The sequence below is a fragment of the Protopterus annectens genome, chromosome 2.part0 (genome assembly GCF_019279795.1).
Source record: "Protopterus annectens isolate FY-2018-M chromosome 2.part0, PAN1.0, whole genome shotgun sequence".
NCBI lineage: Eukaryota > Metazoa > Chordata > Ceratodontiformes > Protopteridae > Protopterus > Protopterus annectens.
In genome coordinates this window covers 311,412,254-311,431,151 of record NC_056728.1, presented here as the reverse complement: position 1 = coordinate 311,431,151, position 18,898 = coordinate 311,412,254, and the positions used below count along the sequence as shown (strand labels likewise).

The window sequence follows — 18,898 nt, the reverse complement described above, 5'->3', positions numbered from 1 at the left end:
CAAATATGTATATACATACACACACACTCCCACCCATGCACGTACATATGTGGTTAACAGTATTTGTAAGGTTTTGTGTGCTTGTGTGTTTTGGCCTACAAAGCTACTTTCTCAGCTCCCTTCCAACAGCACATGTTACCGCTCTATGTTCTGTGGTGGAAATCCAGGCTGTATGCAGTGCTTTCTTTGAGGCTAGGTGGATCACATATGAAATTGCTCTGTGAATGTTGTAGAAATGTATGGTATACTGAGCGTGCTAATTATACTGTACGTTTCCCCAAGCTGTGCAAAAGTAGTGCATTGTTACGTGCTTGTTGTTTTTCTTCATGATTTTCACCTGTGTCAGTATTACATTCCAGACAGTATTAGCCTTGTTTGTCATACATATGGTGGATCCCTTCTATATGAAACCTCTATGCTGTCATTTACAGGAGTGACTGCTGTGACAGATGTGAATGCAGTTGGGTCAGCTTCTGGATACCTGTTACTGTCATCATCGAATAGTAAGTGATGTTCTTCTATGACCATTTCACCATTTAAAATATGAAGTCAGTTCTTTCTAAAGTGGGTTAGCATTTGAAACACCCTTACAGGAGCTGAATGTCTGCTTTCCACATTTGCTTGGCAAGTGAGGCAACTGTCAAACATAGCTTGAACGTAAATATCTGGAAACTGTGTTTTGTGTCCTAGGGATGCTTTTGTCCTTACTGTTCCTCAGTGCGTTTCATATCCCTCTTGTGGGAATCCGCTGTGCAGATAAGTAGGCCTTACATGTCTTGTCCCTGAAAGGAATTTGCCATTGGCTAAGATTGGGAAGTCATGTCTGTATCTAGTAAAATTGGTTTACATTGTATTATGATGTATTTCATGTTAGCAGTTAGAAAAATGTCTTTGAGATGAATTATGATATATTTTAGTGATATCTGTACCAAATATTGATCAGATATATCTCTTTTAATTTTTGTAACACTAGATCTTTACTATTTTCTGTTTGAAGTTTGTTATACTTTTAATGATTTTGAAACTGCATGCTGTGCTATAAAGTTAAAATATTCTTCTGCCTCCTATGATTCTCTTTGTCATTTTAATATTCAGTGTTGATGAGGTGTCTGAATATAATGTCACTGGGGTTTTCCTTCCCTTTTTTATAAGGAAAAATGAATTACTAAGGATATAGTGTTCAGCTCCATCTCCATATCCTTAGAGATTGTTTTGATGTTGATGTATTATAAATTATTTTCATGGCTTATAATCAGTTTAAGTATAAACGTATATAACTTCAAGCAAACATTCACAGTCCAATATTATTACCAGTGCCACTATTTAAGTTTGCATATTTTCTTTATGTGTGTTATGTAATCTTTGGTGACAGTGATCTTGGTGTTTTATGTCAGTACAGCTCTTAATTGAACAAGCTGTATATCTACTATTAACCAAGTTTTTTTTTTTAATTGGGATAAAAAAGGCACCAGTTGGTCTGACTTTATGCAGTCTTTTATCCTTTTTTTAAGGACTGAACATTTATGTCTATCCATGATCATCGGTTACATTTCTAAATGACTGCACATATCAGGACAGACAGAACAGGATATAAGGACTGCCTGGGTCCACATGGGTGGGGCAACAGGAATAAAGAAGGAGAGGTCATTCTAGACTTTACTCTGGCAAATGGCTTGATAGTAGCCAAGAAGTGGTTCAGAAAGAGAGACAGTTACAAGATCACATTCAAGAGTGGCCAACATGCAACTCAGGTAGACTTCCTCCTAGTAATGAAAGGGCAAGTGGCGTAGACTCCTCAATTGCAAAGTCATCTCCAGTGAAACATTCAGCCCATAGCATAAACCACTGGTTGCCATGATCAGCTGCAGGCAGTGGTCAGGGAAGGCTCTTAGGTCAATAGAGACAAGGCTAAAGACTTGGAAGTTGACTGGAGAGAAAGCACAACAGTTCAAGGAATTAATAAGGGCTCTAGCATCTCAAGAAGAAGAGGAAGTAGGTGGAGTTGAAGAACAATGGCAGCGCCTCAAAACAGCATGTGTGAGGACTACAGAATAGATACGTGGGTGAGCCAGGTCTGGAAAAAAGTCCATAAAAATTGGTAGTGGAACACAGAAGTCTAAGAAGTAATTAAAACAAAGAAAGAGTACAGGAAAAAATCAGAGATAGAAAAGATGGACCAGGCTAGGAAGGAATACCAGTTGGGTAACAGAGAGGCTAAGAAAGGAGTTGCAATAGCAATGAACAAGGCATCAGAGGCACTCTATCAGCTTCTGGAAAGTGACTTGGTAGAAACTATGTCAGGTTGCAAGGCAAAGACAGAAAGATAAAAGAAGATAGCTCAGACACCCTTCATAATGGATGCCAGCAACAGCCTGCTCACCAGTCCACAGGACATCAAAGGCAGATGGAAGGAGTACTTCCAGTAGCTACTGAATGAAAAAACAAACCCACAGCAGCTGTACTGCCCCAGAAACAGCCTACAATGAAATAAAAAGAGGACCCCACCATAGAAGCACTAAAGAAAATTAAGTCAGAGAAAACAGCAAGCTCAGATAAGGTCACAGCAGATATGATCAAGCTGTTGGGTGAGATAGGGGAGAAATGGCTCCTGAGGCTACTCATAGCAGAGTGGAGGGGAAGGTGTATCCCAGATGACTGGAGAATAAGAATAAAAATGCCAGTGTACAAGAAGAAAGGGGACATCCACAACTGTGGGCAATACAGAGGTATCAAACTCCTGTCATACTGTATGAAAGTTCTGGAGACGGTGATTGATAAATGAATACACAGAGCAGTAAAAAGTAAGATAGGAGATGAGCAGTTTGGATTCAGATCAGGATGCATCACAACTGACCCAATGTTTGCAGTGAGACAGATAGTAGAGAAGAAGCTATAAATGAGGAAAGAATCCAACTGCCCATTCCTTGACTTAGAGAAAGCATATGACAAGGTCCCAAGAAAATTGATTTGGGCAGTCCTGTGGTGGTTTGAAGTTACAGAAACATTGGTAGAATTGGTGCAAGTAATGTACAAAGATCCACTGAGTCAAGTATGGATAATGTTCGGTCTCACAGTGGGGTTCTCAGTTGGAGTAGGTGTGCATCAGGGTCAGCTATGTGCCCACTGCTGTTCATACTGGTGATGAACTACATTAGCAAACAGGTTGAAGGAGACAGATCAACAAAGTTGCTATAGGCATACAATGTACATCTGGGACAAGACTGTAGATCACCAAACATGCTGTGCCTGCTTCTGATCTTGGGATTAGTGCTACTGTTTTGTTTCTGGTAAGAGAAGAAGCAAAGGAGCATTGTATCCCAGCAGAGAGAAGCTGTGCTGAGACCAGCACAAGTAGTAGGCAGAAACCCTTCAGGTGACTCCCCTCTTTTTATCATTCTTGACAAGCTAATTTTTTTCTTTTCAGTAAGTACTGCTTGATTTACTTCTAATTTCAAAATGTCTGTCTAAATACTTTATTCATAAATCATCGGACTCTGCTTACTACTTTCCCCTGAAGTGTTTGGCAATGCCCTGTATAGCCACAGACACCTTGAGACGACATTTCCCATGTAAAAGCACTGAAATTTTACCGACACCTAGTTGCACACAGGAGAATTAGTTTACACAAGCAAGCACCGCCCCCAGACTTGCAAACAGGATAATCCTGACATTACATTTTATTCTCATTCCAGCTGTCTAATCAATTAAAAAAAAGGTCTGTTGCCATGGATATGAAATTTCCCACTATCTCTGTTCCCGCCTTGGTGGATATGGGTATCCTGATGCAATGTAGAAATTGCCTCATGTTTGCTGACAACCAGTTAATTCTCAAGCAACTGAGATGGTATGTGAGAGATGTATTTACACAATGTCACTGGAGGCAAAGCTCTCACATTAAAGCACTCCTAATGTCAATAAGGTTGTTAGTAGTACACACGCTGTACCTATCACACCTCTGTAAAAAACTTCTCCAAAGCCAGCTTCATGCAACTCAAGTCAGAAGTAACAAACTTCATGACGCCCATGCAGATGGGATCTGAACGTTCGACTGCTGAATCCTACACTAAGGCACTTTACGAGCACATCCACTCATGCATGAATCGTACCACCCCAAATAGAACCAAAACGCTCTCCACCAAAAAAAGGAAGCCAATCTGGTGGTCCCCTGCCATAAACAAACTGTACAAAAGAAGGAAGAAACTGTAGAAAAGAGGAAAATCCCAGGATGCAAAAAACTCCCTCACCAGCTTCAGTAAGTAGCTGAGATCCCTCATAAAATCCTCCAAAGCTAGTTACAAAAATAAAATTGCCAAAGATTCTAAAGACAACAACAAGGCATTCTATAGTTATGTCAAGAATCTAAATGGCAATGCTCAGATCTGCTCTGAGCTACAACAACAATCGACAGATCGATTTAGTGCCAACTTCACCCCCTCTCACCCCCTAAAGGGCTCATCTCAATACCAAAAGATTGCCAAATTCCAGTAATCACAGCCACACAGGTAGAAACCGTACTCTCCAAAGATAAGAATACAGCATCCATGGGACCAGATGACATCCTGGGCTATGTACTACATGAACTACAAAATGAACTGGCACCTTACCTAAGTGTCATGTTTAATCATAGCCTCATCTGAGGCTTCTTGCCCACTGAGTGGCGCACAGCTACAGTTATCCCACTCCACAAGGGGGGATCCATCTTGGATCCTGAGAACTACCATCCCATCAGTCTGATGAGCCTGATCTGCAAGGGCATGGAACGCATTATCATGGAACTTATAAACAAAGACATTGGCAACCTTCAAACACTGCACCCCACCCAGTTTGGGTTCATGAAGAGCCGATCTTGTCTCCTGAACCTGACTGACTTCTTCGAATCAGTCTCCAAGCTGTGGACGAGGGTAACGCAGTCCACACAGCCTATCTGGACCTCGCCAAGGCCTTCGACACCATCCCCTACTCTGGAATCATAGATAAACTTACTAAGCTGGGTATAAATCCATATGTCACTCAATGGGTTGCCAACTGGCTTACTGACAGAACCCAGACTGTAAAAGTAGCCGATTCCAATTCCAGCTCCAGACAAGTGACAAGTGACAAGTGGAGTACCTCAGGGTTCAGTCATGGGATCTCTCCTGTTTGGCATCTACTTCTCTGAAGTACAGGCCAACACTAAGGGACTCTGGCTCACAAAGTTCGCAGATGACTGCAAACTGGGAGCCATTATTGAATCTCCAAATGATGTTGGGAGTGTGGCCTAATGGTTAAGGTGTTTGCCTTACAAACACAAGGTGCAGGGTTTGAGTCTTATAAGGGATAATTGGCTAGGCTTAAAATGGCTCGCAAGGGCAGTTAGCTTAGTACTAATCTATGAACCTATGAACCTATGTGGATATTCTACAAAAGGGCCTTACAGAAACAGCTGCTTGGTGCCAGAGCCATGGGTTCAAGCTTAATGCCAAGAAATGTATAGTTATCCCCTTTGGGAAAAACCATGTACCCATGAATTACCACATATGTGGCAGTACACTAAACATCGAAAGTGTGATGAGAGACTTAGGGACACAGGTGGACAGTGGTCTCATCTTCAATAACCACATCGCCACAACAGTCAGGAAATCCTACTATGTGGCACACCTCATCACTAAGGGCTTTTCCTCCAGAAAAAAGGAGGTCATCGTCTCACTGTACTCATCCATCATTAGACCCATTATAGAGTACAACACCCTGTTTGATGTGTACCTTACAAAGCATCTACAACAGCTGTAAAGGCTGCAGAAATACCTCACTAAAAGAGTCACAGGCCTAAAGCAGATGCCCTATGCTGACCATCTAAAAAAACTCCAGCTATACTCTATGGCATATCGTCTACTCAGAGGCGATCTCTGCTTAACATACAAGGCCATGTCAAACCCTGAGTTGTTAGACATGCTCTACTTAAAGAAATACCAATCCCTCAGAGCCACATGCTCCAGGGATCTAAACCTTGTCATTACAATGAACAAAACATGCTGGAGGGATAGGTTCCTGACCCAGAGACTTCCCATACTCTGAAATAGACTGCCCATACATGTCAAGCAGAGCGTCTCCTTGGCCCTCTTCAAAAGGAACCTTGACGATTAGATGAGAGATAGGAAATTCACCCCGGGGATCACGTCAGTCGCCCTGCTAGACAGGGGTCCAGGGAAGTAAATATTGTGGGAAGAAATATTCAGGGAATTGTTATGGCTAGGCTTGTATAGGCCCTAGCTTAGTACCAACCTATGAACCTATGAACCTATAATTCAAAGCAGACACATAGATCCATATACACTAAGGCATTTAAATGTAAGCTTCATAAACCTCCAAAGACCTCCCAGATGAAATACACATAACAAACACCCTCAGCAACCCCAAAATGCATTGTTTCAAAACAACACCCACATCAACGTATGCAGCCATATCTCATGGAATCTCTACTTCTAAGCCCATAAGGCAAGCCACCACAGAATCCAACATTTAGTAATTGGAGACTCTGTTGTGAGACACACTGATGTCCCTCTCACCAGACTGAATAAGGAGAAAGTCACTGTCAGTTGCTTATCGGGGGCCAGAATCTGCCACATTATTCACACACTCAGATCATTGTACCACAAGTACCAATATGACTCAGTCATAGTCCATGCGGGTGTAAATGACCTGAGATGTACCTCCCTAGACTATATGAAGAGAGACATCATCAAGCTCTTGGAATGTGTGTCTCAGGCTGGCATGAGCTTAGCATTGAACAGCATTTTATCTTCTCCAAGGATGATGCCACAGTATGAACAAAATATGACTGACTTTAGTAACTGGCTTAATTACTGGTGTTTTTCTAAGGGGGTGCAGTATTTGTTAGCATACTCTGCTGTGCCAGGGATGTCTGCACCTCTCCCCTCTAGGCTTTCGAATATTAGCTAAAACATTGTCCTCCAACATAGTGCCTTTTTTAGGCAATGCCAAACTGAAAGTATTTCTGATATAGCAAATCAAAACCAAGAAAATCTAAAGGTGATCCTGTTCGGTGCTAGGAATCTAAACAACAAACTCCACTCTCTGGAAGCTTTCTTCATGATAGAGAATGGTGATGTCTGTGTAGTCACTGAGATATTGTTTAAAGGCGCGGAGACCACACTGAAACTGCAAGGTTATAATGCCTTCCACACACTTAATCCAACTACTACACAGACAAGGACTAAAGGTGGAGGTGCTTCGATTTACATCAAAATGAAATATACCTCAAGGCTGGTCAAGCAGGACAATGCACTTGTGCTTCTCCACATTCAACTCACCATAAACAAAATCCAATACCACTTCCTTACAAGCTATAGGTCCCCTTCAATGACCCAGGAAACCCCTACCATGTATTCACACTTATTGGAAATGCTCACCATCCAACCCAATACCATATTCATGGGCGACTTTAATTACCCCACTATTAACTGGGAATCTTATACGGCACCAAACGTACAGGCACAGAGATTCGTCCTGGACCAGACTGTCAGTACACCAACAAGGGATGCAATCATACTAGATCTGGTCCTTATTAATATGGGAGAGTGCTACACATCCCCTAGTGTAATGATTCTCTGGTAAGGTCAGACCAGAGAATGGCCTCCTTTGAAGTAAAAATAAAAGCTGGAACCCCAGCTTACCCTGGAATATTCAGGAACTACTCTAAGGCTAACTTCCTGCTATTAAGTGATAACCTGGAAAATTTTCAAGATGTCATAAACCCTGAGGACACTGCTGCCTACACAGAACTGTTCACAGAAACCCTATACAAGCATGTTAATAGTTGCATAGTGCCAGCTGTACCCACCAGGATGAAGTGCAGAACTAACTCAAAAAACAACCCACCATAGTGGAATCACAACATCAATAGGATGTATAACAGAAGGGATAAAATCATGGACAGAAATTAGGAGGTGCAGCGCCCAGCAGGATAAATGCACTCGCACACTAAACAAACAGCTCAGAGGACAAATAATGTCTACCAGATCCAAATTTGAGGTAAATTTGGCCTCCCAGGCCAAGGACAACCACAAGGCATTCTTTAGCTATGCCTGCAACCTCAAAGACAAAGCACAATTGTATGCAGAGCTCATTGTAAATGGAGCCACCTATACTGAACCAGAAGATATAGCAAACCTCCTGGCCAACAAATTCATTTTCAGCTTTATCCCTCTCTCCCCCTCAACCTTCCCCCAGGCAATACCATCAAACATAACTCCCCCACTGTGACTAGGGAACAGGTCCTTAATGCTCTGTCTAAGGCCAAGAACACTACATCAGTGGGCCCAGACAATATCCCAGGATGCCTTCTAAATAGCATAAAGCATGACCTATCCGGCAGTCTGAAATTGCTCTTTAACTGTAGCCTCCAAACAGGCTTTGTGCCTCATGAATAGAGAACAGCAACAGTCATCCCACTGCACAAAGGTGGGCAGTCTACAGGTCTTAGAAACTACAGATCCATAAGTCTCTCCAATCTCATATGCAAAGCCATGGAAAGAAATGTCATGGAAAAGATCAGTAATGACACAGGAAGCCTCCTTTCACCAGATGCAACCCAGTTTGGTTTCATCAAGGGCAGGTCTTGCCTCCTCAACCTGGTGGACTTCTTTGAAGATCACCAAAGTAATGGCTGATGGTAAAATAATTCACACTGCCTACCTTGACCTGGCCAAGGCATTTGACACAATCCCCCACTTGAGTGTTGTTGACAAACCTAAGAGATTAGGTACAAACCCTTAAGTCACCCAGGGGACAGCCAGCTGTCTCACAGACAGGATCCTGGAAGTTAGAATAGGGGAAATCCAACTCTATAAAGAGGTCCGTCACAAGCAGAGTCCCTCAGGTATCTGTCCTGGGACTGCTACTTTTCAGCATTTACTTCTCTGAAGTCAAGGCCAATGTCAATGGCCTCTGGCTGAATAAATCTGTAGATGATTACAAACTAGGAGCTGTCATTGGTTCACCTACCAATGTAAACATTCTCCAGAAAGTGCTTACACAGACAAACAACTGGTGCCAGAGCCATGGCTTAAAACTAAATGCCAAGAAATGCATAATAGTATCCTTCAGGAAGTCATCATCTACCCCTGGTAACTGTCATATTGACAATGCCCTCCTAAGAGTTGACCCAGTGGTGGAGACACACATAGACAGCAATCTAGCCTATGACCATCACATATCTACAGTAGTGAGAAAATCATTCTATGTTGTGCAGCTTACAAAGAAAGGGTATGGCATCTAGGTCCATGGAATTCATTCTTCCATTGTATTTGGCATTCATCAGATGTATCATTGAGTGCAATGCCCCTTTTAGTATGTACCTAATCAGGCATAACTAACAATTGGAACATCGACAGAGGTTCCTTGCTAAAAGAATACAGGCCATAAGTAACATGTCCTGTGCAGACCTCCTTAAGGCCCTATCCCTGTATTCTGTCTCCTACAGGCTGTTGAGGAGATATCTTTACCTGGCATACAAGACATTATCAGACTCCACTCTAATGGACCTCCTGCATATCCACAAAAAAAAAAAAAAAAAAAAAAACAGCATCCAAATTACCCATTCTAAAGACTTAAGCCTTGCCTGTGATATAAATAGGACTTGCTGGAGAGACAGGTGTGTATCCCAGAGACTATCCTTTCTCTGGAACAGGTTCCCCATCCATGAGAAGCAGAGTTCCTCCCTAACCTAATTGAAGTGTAACTTGAACAGTTGGATGGATAACAGGAAATTCATGCCTGGTTTGGCACCTATGTCTCTAATGGACACAGGCAACCTGTAAATGGTTCATTTCCCAGGGCCCTGCTTGCAAATGTTTCATCTCCCAAGCCTCTGCTTATAGTTATCTAGGGTACCAGAACTTGTCAGAGATTTAGGCTGCATGGCTAGGCTTAAAAAGTCCTTTGTGGTTGTTAGCCTAGTAAACATGTAGGAACATATGAACCTATATAGCTTTACAACCAGAGTCTGAGCAAGAAGTTCAGCAAATGATAGGGGAATGGAATGAAATGTATTTAGTGCAAGTCTCATCTCTTTAATCCTGTGAATAATGTTTTAAACTTGAATCGTAATCTGCTATGTCATCATTGAAATTGCTAACGCTGGGTATTCCTTGTAGCACTTTCTGTACACTGTTTTGAATAATACCTGCACCTGTGTTTTCCTTGAATGTAAGTCTTTTGTACCTCTTAAACCTAGATGTATTACAGATGTTGTAGTAATACTGTTTGCAAGATTTAATTCTGTTGTTATCCTGGTCTGAGATGCAGTTTACTGTATTCTTCTTATTATTCATATCTAAAATGTTGTCATCACGTGGGTATTAAAGGTATCTCTCTGGAGATAACTGAGTTTATCATACACTTGTCCACATGTACCCTTGCTGCTTATGGATTCTGACATCTAGGTACTGTAGCAAAAGGAGGAACCATAGGAATTGGGACACTGAGTTCTCTGATGCTTGCATTTTTTTTGTAGCTCTCTTTCTGCTTTTGTTCTGATATGGAGTTTCTCTTTTCTGTACAGCTGACACAATTATCTCTGTATATTTTTTCTTGGAAATTATTTTGCTTTCTTCTACATTTAAAAATCTTTGGTTTAACACTGAACTGTGCTTGGGGATTGTGTCTTGGTTAAAGACTGAAGTATGTAGCAACGTTATAAACTGAAAATGGCTTTTCCAGTTTTAAACTACAGATATATTTTTTTGGTTTCTCTACACTTTCCTGAGCCTCAGCTCCTCCACAGTCCAATTGCTGAGTTCAACTCTGCCAGTGTTGAACTCACTGAGCACTGTTTTCTTTAAGAAATCGCTGATGGTACATTGTCCGGGTATGTGCCAGAAGTGCTTCCTTCATTTTGGGACATTTCTGTCTTCTCTGTATTTGTGTAGTCATGAAGTTAGTATATATAAGTTAGCAAAAGCACACTGACTTTTAAAATTTTCTGTAGGTTGAATCCCATGCAATTTAACTTGACAAGCTAAACATCAAAGATTAATAGGTAAAGCTTATTGCTGATGTGGTTGTCTGGAAAACTTTCTCAACTAGCAGCAGTTATATATCTGTTATATGGCAAGGCTTTATTTGCACTACCTTTTGGAACTCATTGTGGGGTTTAAACTGGAAAACAGATTTTCTTTCACTGTTTAAGTAGCTACATCTGATTAACACAGAGACTGTTTTTAAATCTGCAGCATGATATTGGACTATGCCTTTTCGTTTGTGTTTAGCACAGTATGTACATAAGCATCCAAATATTTTCTGTTGATGATTTGTTCACTTTCTACATGTTGGACTCTGAATTTGTTGTACTTGATGTATGTATATATTGGTCTGTGGGTTTTTTAGATTTTGCTATAATTTTCTTAACTGACCTTACTTACCTCATGCAGCAAAGTCGCATTTGCAGAATGATGTTTTTTTTTTTTTCATTTACAGGACAATTGGCTTTATGTAGGGACTTTCCTGCACAAGTCATACAGATGAAATCATTTTTCTTTGGTCATATTACCTTTGCTGGTATGTAGTTTCTCTTGGTGGCCTATTACCCCGTGCAGATAATACATAGATTTCATGCTTCAGTTCTAGTTATCTGGTTTGAGTTGCTAATATTTATGAGTTCTGCCCGGTGCACATAATTCTGGTAAAGAAAGACTGGGCTCTGTTAATGTTTTTCTTATTAATTTTGCTAATGCACAACGTCTGAATTATTTTTGACTTTATGTTTTCATCTTTGAAAATACACACTTCTTGGCAAGCTTCCTCAGCATTGTGTGGTAAACACCTAAAGTTTTTTTTTCACGTGGCTTTCCTGAAAATATTTCTTATTTTTTTATTGAGTGTTCCTTTGTGTTCAGAATATGCAGTGACTTTTGTCTTGATATCCTGATAGTTGTATGTTCTGTGTCATAAATATCTTGTACTACCTCCCCCCTCCCAAAGCTGAGAGAAGCATCATTACTTTTAACCTAAAACATATGGATCCATATATGCCATTTGAGGCCTAAGGAACCTTGTTCGTTGTCTCCATCAAACTGTAGGAGAGCTACATGTTACACTAATATTTAGTAGATTAAATAAGGTTAAATGCAATTTTTCTGTTATTATAGTGAAGTATTCTTAGTGCCTTGCAGTTAAAAAGTATTAAACTGTAACTGTTTTTATGTACGCTTGTTTAATTTCAATCTAACTGGACTGGTTATGCTGTATATCATTTTGATATGCTGTACACACTGGATAATTAGAGCTGTTTGGAATAAATGTACAGGGTCTCTGCCCATGAAAACACAGGTACAAATGACTTAAGAAAGATGTGCATTATTTGGTATTCATCTTCCTCAAATATGGAATGGTTAGAGAACAAGGCCTAGTTACTGATGGGTTGCCTGAGATGGACTGGACAACTTCCTTGTAGACAGTTCTACTCTTTGTGGATGAAGGGCGTAAGTACATTTTAAAACATTGTCCTCAGATTCTGGTGGAGAGATGTACTTTTCCACACATGGTTTATTAGCAAGTAACATTTGTAGATATTATTATCATGATGTGGTGGAAATCTTGTGCATAGAGCTGTGGTGACTGCCTGCTCTGGGTACTGACCTCCAAGTTTCCAGCGCAGTCTCAAAACTGATTGAAACTAAAGAAAACTGATTAAAACTGAATAAGGCTGGAATGACTGGAATCGGGTCTATCCTACCAGTACCATAAATGCAGGGGTGGGGAAAACCTGATTAGCTGATGTTGGAATGAGGGTTATCCAAAGACGTCAGTAACAGAAGCTGGATGGTACAGTGAATGGGATCACACATGCATGTTATCGATAAGCAGAAAACCAGCTTAAAAAATGAAGAAAATGAAGAACCGAACACCTCCTGTCATTTTGAACGATACTAAAAAGTTAACGATTGGTTGACAGAAATGGGAAGGGGAAAAGCAAAGAGAAAATAAATTAGTTGCATGCCCATGGTCATAACCTATGCATTATGATAGAAAATTGTCATTCTTTTCCTGTGCGTGAAAAAGGATCCTTATTAATTATACTATACTTGTAGATTGTGCCAGATTTTTATACCAGTGAGTCACATAGTAATAGTAATCAGTTATTGCAATGTGATTCCTACTTTTATTCCAATCAAACTTTATGTCCCTCTTCCCCTGAAAGCTATCATTCTATATAACTCAGTAGAAGGTTTCCATTTGTCAGTGGGCTTTACCTTACTGACAGCTCATCTTCATTTGTTGGTGTTGGGGACAGATTCAGTCAACAATCTGAAATTGCCATCATTCATATGGTCAGAGTTTCTTTGAATATCCTTCTTTGTCTGTAGTTGTATTCAGTTCTTGACACTGATCTCTATCAGGGGACATTCAGCTGGAAAGTACTACACCCTCCACGTAAGACAGGAGAGCAGGCCACTAGCTTCAGAAGTCACCTGCATCATAATTAGAGACCTCTGCTGTAATGTAGACAGCCAAGAAGTGCACCCACAGTGTTAATGTGCTGTCCCCTCATTCTGTTATGGTTGAGGGTGTATGTTTACAAGCACAATTTCAGTTTCAGAAACAAACTGTGTATGTCTCAAGTCTATGTGATTGCTTGTCATTGAAATTCACTTAGCATTTTATCACTTCAGACTGAAAAGCTTTCAAATTCTTCTCTGGCAGCTGCTTCCTATAATCATTTAGCAAGCTGTCATAATCAGCAAGCAATTCATCAAGCATGTCATTTATCAGAATGTCATTTTATATGGCCTGATGTTTTGGTATGCAAGAATCTGTAGCAAGTTCTGTAGAGTGAGTGTGTGTGTGTGTGTGTGTGTGTGTGTGTGTGTGTGTGTGTGTGTGTGTGTGTGTGTAGACACACACACACATGCACACAAACACATTGCATACAGTAAATTATACTGTAGATATTTGGAGCTGCTACAAAGAGCATTCTATTCACTGGTGTTAACCCACCCGGCAGATGTTTTGCAGCTGCTGTGGTAGAGCAGGCATCAATGTTACAATTTTATGGCTGCTGTTAGAAAATGTAGGACAGCTGTTTGTAAGCACTGGACATAATGCGTAAACTAAAGAGCAGTCACTGTATGAGAGCCGGAGGCTTCATACTAGCCTAATAGCCAAAGAGAGTCAGAGTATGCCCTAGAGGACAAACTGTGCAGCCTGGGTTTTAACTTATCAGCTAATAAATTAGTGGAAGTCTGAATTTCCAGTTCCGTTTGTTTTACTGTTTCTTGGCAGCAATTTCATTATGTTTTGAATAAATACTCTAGTTGCATAAATGATGTGGCCTCTGTTTTGTGAATGCATAACTTAACAGTTCTGTGTGATTAAAACTACACTTATCAATCTTTTTCTTCTGTGCTGTTTTCTGTGCTATGCTTTATTTTACTGTCCTCAACACTGGCACTGGTCTAGTTAAACACTTTTTATGTTCCTCTATGATGTTTTTTGCTTGGTTATTCATGCCTGTTTCTAACAGACATGATGTGCCCATCTCTTGAGCCTTTCTGGAATTTTCAGTATGGCAAATGACACTGGGACAGCTATATCTATCTGCTGTGCTGTCAAGGAGTTAACTAAGATTCAATTTCATTCAGTCCCCATCTTCTTTCAGCCTAGTAAGACTGAATGTTTTATTCTTAGGTGTAACCTCGGAACACAAGTAATGTGAATGTATGCATGTACAAAGATATGGAAGCCCCAGCTGAGAACCTGAGCAATTTTGTGAGTCTGTTTATTCAGCTTTGTATCTAGTTCAACTTGTAACAGTTACTCTTATACACACACTCACTTTACTTGCACTGAACAAATGTTATCTTTTAAATTCAATAAAATCATGTACACTACCCATTTAAGGTACAACATTTCAGATACCCAGAAATCCTATCAGGGAAATAGTGTTTCCTGTATATTTTATTGAATTTTCTGGCTGCCTTGCTGTTATTGGATTTCTGTACCTCTGTCTACTCTCCTCTTAGTTCATGCAAGCTGTTGACACTTTTAATTATAATAGTTTAATTACTTCTTCCTTAATTCTCCTATTTCCAGATTTAACACTTCAAAGGTTCTTAGGTAGCCTGAAAAGAATAATACTTTTAGACTTTCCTGTCCTTCAGGTATGGCAACAGAACTGGACACTGTAGTCAGAACATACCTTCAGAACATTTTTGTGCAGTGATGGGAGTACATTCTTCAACCTGCCTTACCACATAAGCCTGGTGACATAGCCTAGAATTTGGTGAGCTGTTGGTGCTGCCTGGCTGCACTGTGCAGAGTGGATCATTCTGTTCAAGGCAGTCACACTAAAGTTCTTTCTTGCGATAAAATTTGTAACTGCACCTCCTGTATTAGGCAGATAGTAGCAGAGTTCTTTGAACAGTCATGGCATTAAAATCATTGGCAGTAATTTTAATATACCAGTGCTTGCCCTATCCATTACTGTACCCAAGTCATGGTTGGTGGTCACCTTCGCTGTCATCTTTTGCCATACTTGAAATTCATCCAGTTTTGTTTTCATTGCTAGTCTACTGTTTATTGTCATACAAAAAGACACAGAACACGATTAATCAAAGTGGTAGATTGTGCTGTACCCCACTGGTCGCTGTCCTCGGTTCTGCTCATCCTTTATGTAACTGGTAGCACACTCGCATTTGGTGCCGGAAGACCATTTAAGGCTGTGGGTTCTATTCCCATTCCAGGTGACTCGATTACTGACATTGCAGGGCAGCATTAGGAGATTGCTGCAATCCTGTGTGTGCTGTCCTTCCGAGGAGGCATTAACCAGTGGTCCCAGCTGAGTTGGTGGTAACTCAGGGTGTGTGTGAAAGATCCTGTGGCATCTGTCAAAAAGAGTGGGGGAAGTTCCCCAATGCCCTGGCCAAATTTCCCCTAGTAGTATAAGTACCACCTCAGTCTCCCGTGATAAGAGGCCACTAGTTCAGTGAGGTGAACCTGATCAACAAAAGATAAATAAAAAAATAAATAAATACAGTAAAAAACCTCTTTGTGCTGTGTCGCCATCATTGGTATTGCAGAATATACTGACTATTTGCATGCTTTCTTCTTATAACCCACTTTTTCATATAGTACAGAGCTAAATGTCATTGCCAGTTGACTTTGTCATTTAGTCCTTGTTCTAGGCTGGGTTCATCTAGTGTATGACTGCTAGTACTTGTAGAATATGTTATGAAAGGCTAATTTGCTTCAGGAATAACACAGCCTGTCTTTCATAGTCTGAGCCTTTGTTTTTGCCATCACTAACATTAGAATGATCTGAAAAATAGACCCTTGATGATAGAGCCATACTCTTTTTGTGGTGTGATCCCATGTTAATTAATTTTGGGTACCCTAACAGACACCAAATGAATCAGTCATCATAGCTGTCTTGTCCTTTCACAAGGCCATACTTTTTCCTAAGATGACTTCATTCGGTAATGATCCCTTTCTCATCATAGCCCTCTAATCGCTGAAGAATTTCATTGTTTATGAGAATCTTGCTCATTCAGAATATACCTTCAAATCTCATATTCCTCTTATTTTGAAGGAGGGGGCATTATCTGACCTTTTTATGCAGCAACAGGATGCCAGATTACTGCTTTATCACTGTCAGTGTTCTGAGTTTGACCAGCACGCCTGGACCTGGATAGCCAGACTGGGGAGAAGCGATCAGGAAGTCAGTGGCCACAAGCTGTCCTGTCTCAGAAGGGGGTGGTTTCCTTCACTACAAGAGCATCCCGTGATGATGACTAGAGGCCACACCTCAAAACTGTCCAGATCTTTGCAAAATTTTCAGATTTTTGCCTAATATTTTTGATCCGTTCCTCATAAAATTTGTGGTTTTCTGGCAAATCATTGAGGATTGATCTCACTAAATAATGATATACAGTTGAGTTTCAGGCTTCATAGCTTTCAGAAAAGGTATGCTAACACAAATCCTGTTATTTTAGCAACTTTCAAGCATATAACACCAATATTTAAAATCTGTCCTTATTTTTGGGCCTTTGTTCCCCCCATTATGTTAGGCTTTGTCCATATTTCTTGCAGTAAGAGGTATGCCAGAAGTTAATATTCAGTGCATACTAACAGTATGCTAGAACATTCACCAACTTAGCATTCTTTAAGTGGATCCAGAGGTTATTTAATGGTACCTCTGTTGTTAGTGTATGTACTTGTAACCCCAGGGTATTAGAGTAAAATGAGGAAGAAAAATCAGTCTTTGTTGAAGGTGGTTGGCTACCAGTCCTCATCCCTCTCTGTGACTCCCGTAAATTGGGTCATACAAATGGAGCCCTCCCCATAAGTTCTGTGCAGCCATAAAGAAACATGATAATTGGGGGTCTGTGACACAACATCGAAAAGGCCTTTCATCGAATGGCTTAATAATTGAAAATTGCGTTAATAGAAGTCAATTTTGTGGGGGGCTGTGCCCCTGATATACAGGGCAAACTTTCCTATCTTCACTGTACTGCGATCTCACAAAAGTGACTTCTATTAATGCAGTTTTCGATTATAAGCCATTCAATGAAAGATCTTTTTGATGCCATGTCATAGACCCGATAATTGGTGGCTTAGACTGGCTTTATTGCCTTGTTGTAGGAGCCAAAAAATGGAAATCCAAAATAGTCATATTATTCAATAAGTTCAAACAATGGTACTCATTTGATACAGCAACTAAACTTGCTCTCAATCTATAAACTGCACCATATATTCACAATACAAGATTTAGATTTACATTTCACACTCATGTATATGTGTATCAGCTTTTAATTCCACTGCTGATTTTCTGCTCTTTTATAGTCTGCTTAGAAATATCTGCCTATCTCACATTTCTGGCCATTTTCTTTGCCCTCTTGGTGTAGTTTTTGAGCATCCATTTCTTACTGTTTTCCTAAATGTTCTGCATGTTATCCATTTATACTGGACATTTTCCTTTGCCTTGTTGTACAACTATTTTCTTATTTTTTTGCTGTTTCCCACACTTTACAGTTTAATAAACTGATCTATGCCATTTGCAAGTCTATCCGATATCATTAATTGTTTCTGCTACACCATAATTTACCTCCATAGACCTCACAGAATCCAAATAGATTCCACTCTCTCGAAATCTAGCAGTTTTGTTTTGGATTTTTCATGATCTGTTTCATCTGGATGCCACACCAACATTTGTTATGGCCAGTGCCTAACAGATGGTCCTCAGACTTCACCTCTGCGACCTCCTTACATTGTACTGTATCTGACATGTTATTAATTGTGGAGAAGTGGCTGTCCTCTCTAAGTACCTGTATTAGCAAATTATCTTCATGCACAGAATGGCTTAGTGAGCATCTAGTAGTGTAAAAATCTCCCAGTACTGCCAAACATGTGCTTCCCACCCATTCGTGTGATTTTGACTTGTCAGCATGCTTTACGTAATGGGATATCTGGAGATGGATTGTACCCTGCTTCTGTTCAGTCTGTTCCCTTACAGATTAAGGAAAGTGAAGGAAATGGTAGCTTCTGTAATGGAAAATGGCTCTGAGCAACAGTTGCAATTATTTGAAGGACTTGTAGTATAAATGACTTGTTCCTCATCAGTGTGGGAGGAAAGGAAAGGTGGGAGTAGAGGTTAGGAATGAACTAGAGAACAAGTGATCTTGTCACAGTATGATTTGCAGCATTTAATGCAGAGGTGGGAAAGACAGCTAAAACAGATGTATGGGACTACATAGGTATAATTCAACATACTAAATAGCATACACAGTGAAGAATATAGAATGGTTAGACAAACTGGAATTATTTAAAGAAAGTCAGATAGATTGTCTATGCCATCAGAAGATAAAGATTTAGAATAGTGAGATGGCCAATGTGGCAAAAAGAT

The 18,898-nt window shown here is 40.3% G+C and overlaps 1 protein-coding gene across 5 annotated transcripts in view; it reads left to right on the top strand.

Moving 5' to 3' along the window:
* The window catches only part of MARCHF3 (membrane associated ring-CH-type finger 3), a 1,103,404-nt gene that overhangs the window by 479,409 nt on the left and 605,097 nt on the right, over nt 1-18,898 (top strand). For 3 of the 5 annotated variants that reach the window (XM_044060791.1, XM_044060787.1, XM_044060788.1), the window contains exon 2: nt 432-503. The exons of the other annotated variants lie outside the window; for them this stretch is intronic. The gene's annotated coding sequence lies outside the window, so the exon portion shown is untranslated. The remainder of the gene's footprint in view (nt 1-431; nt 504-18,898) is intronic. 5 annotated transcript variants of the gene reach the window in all.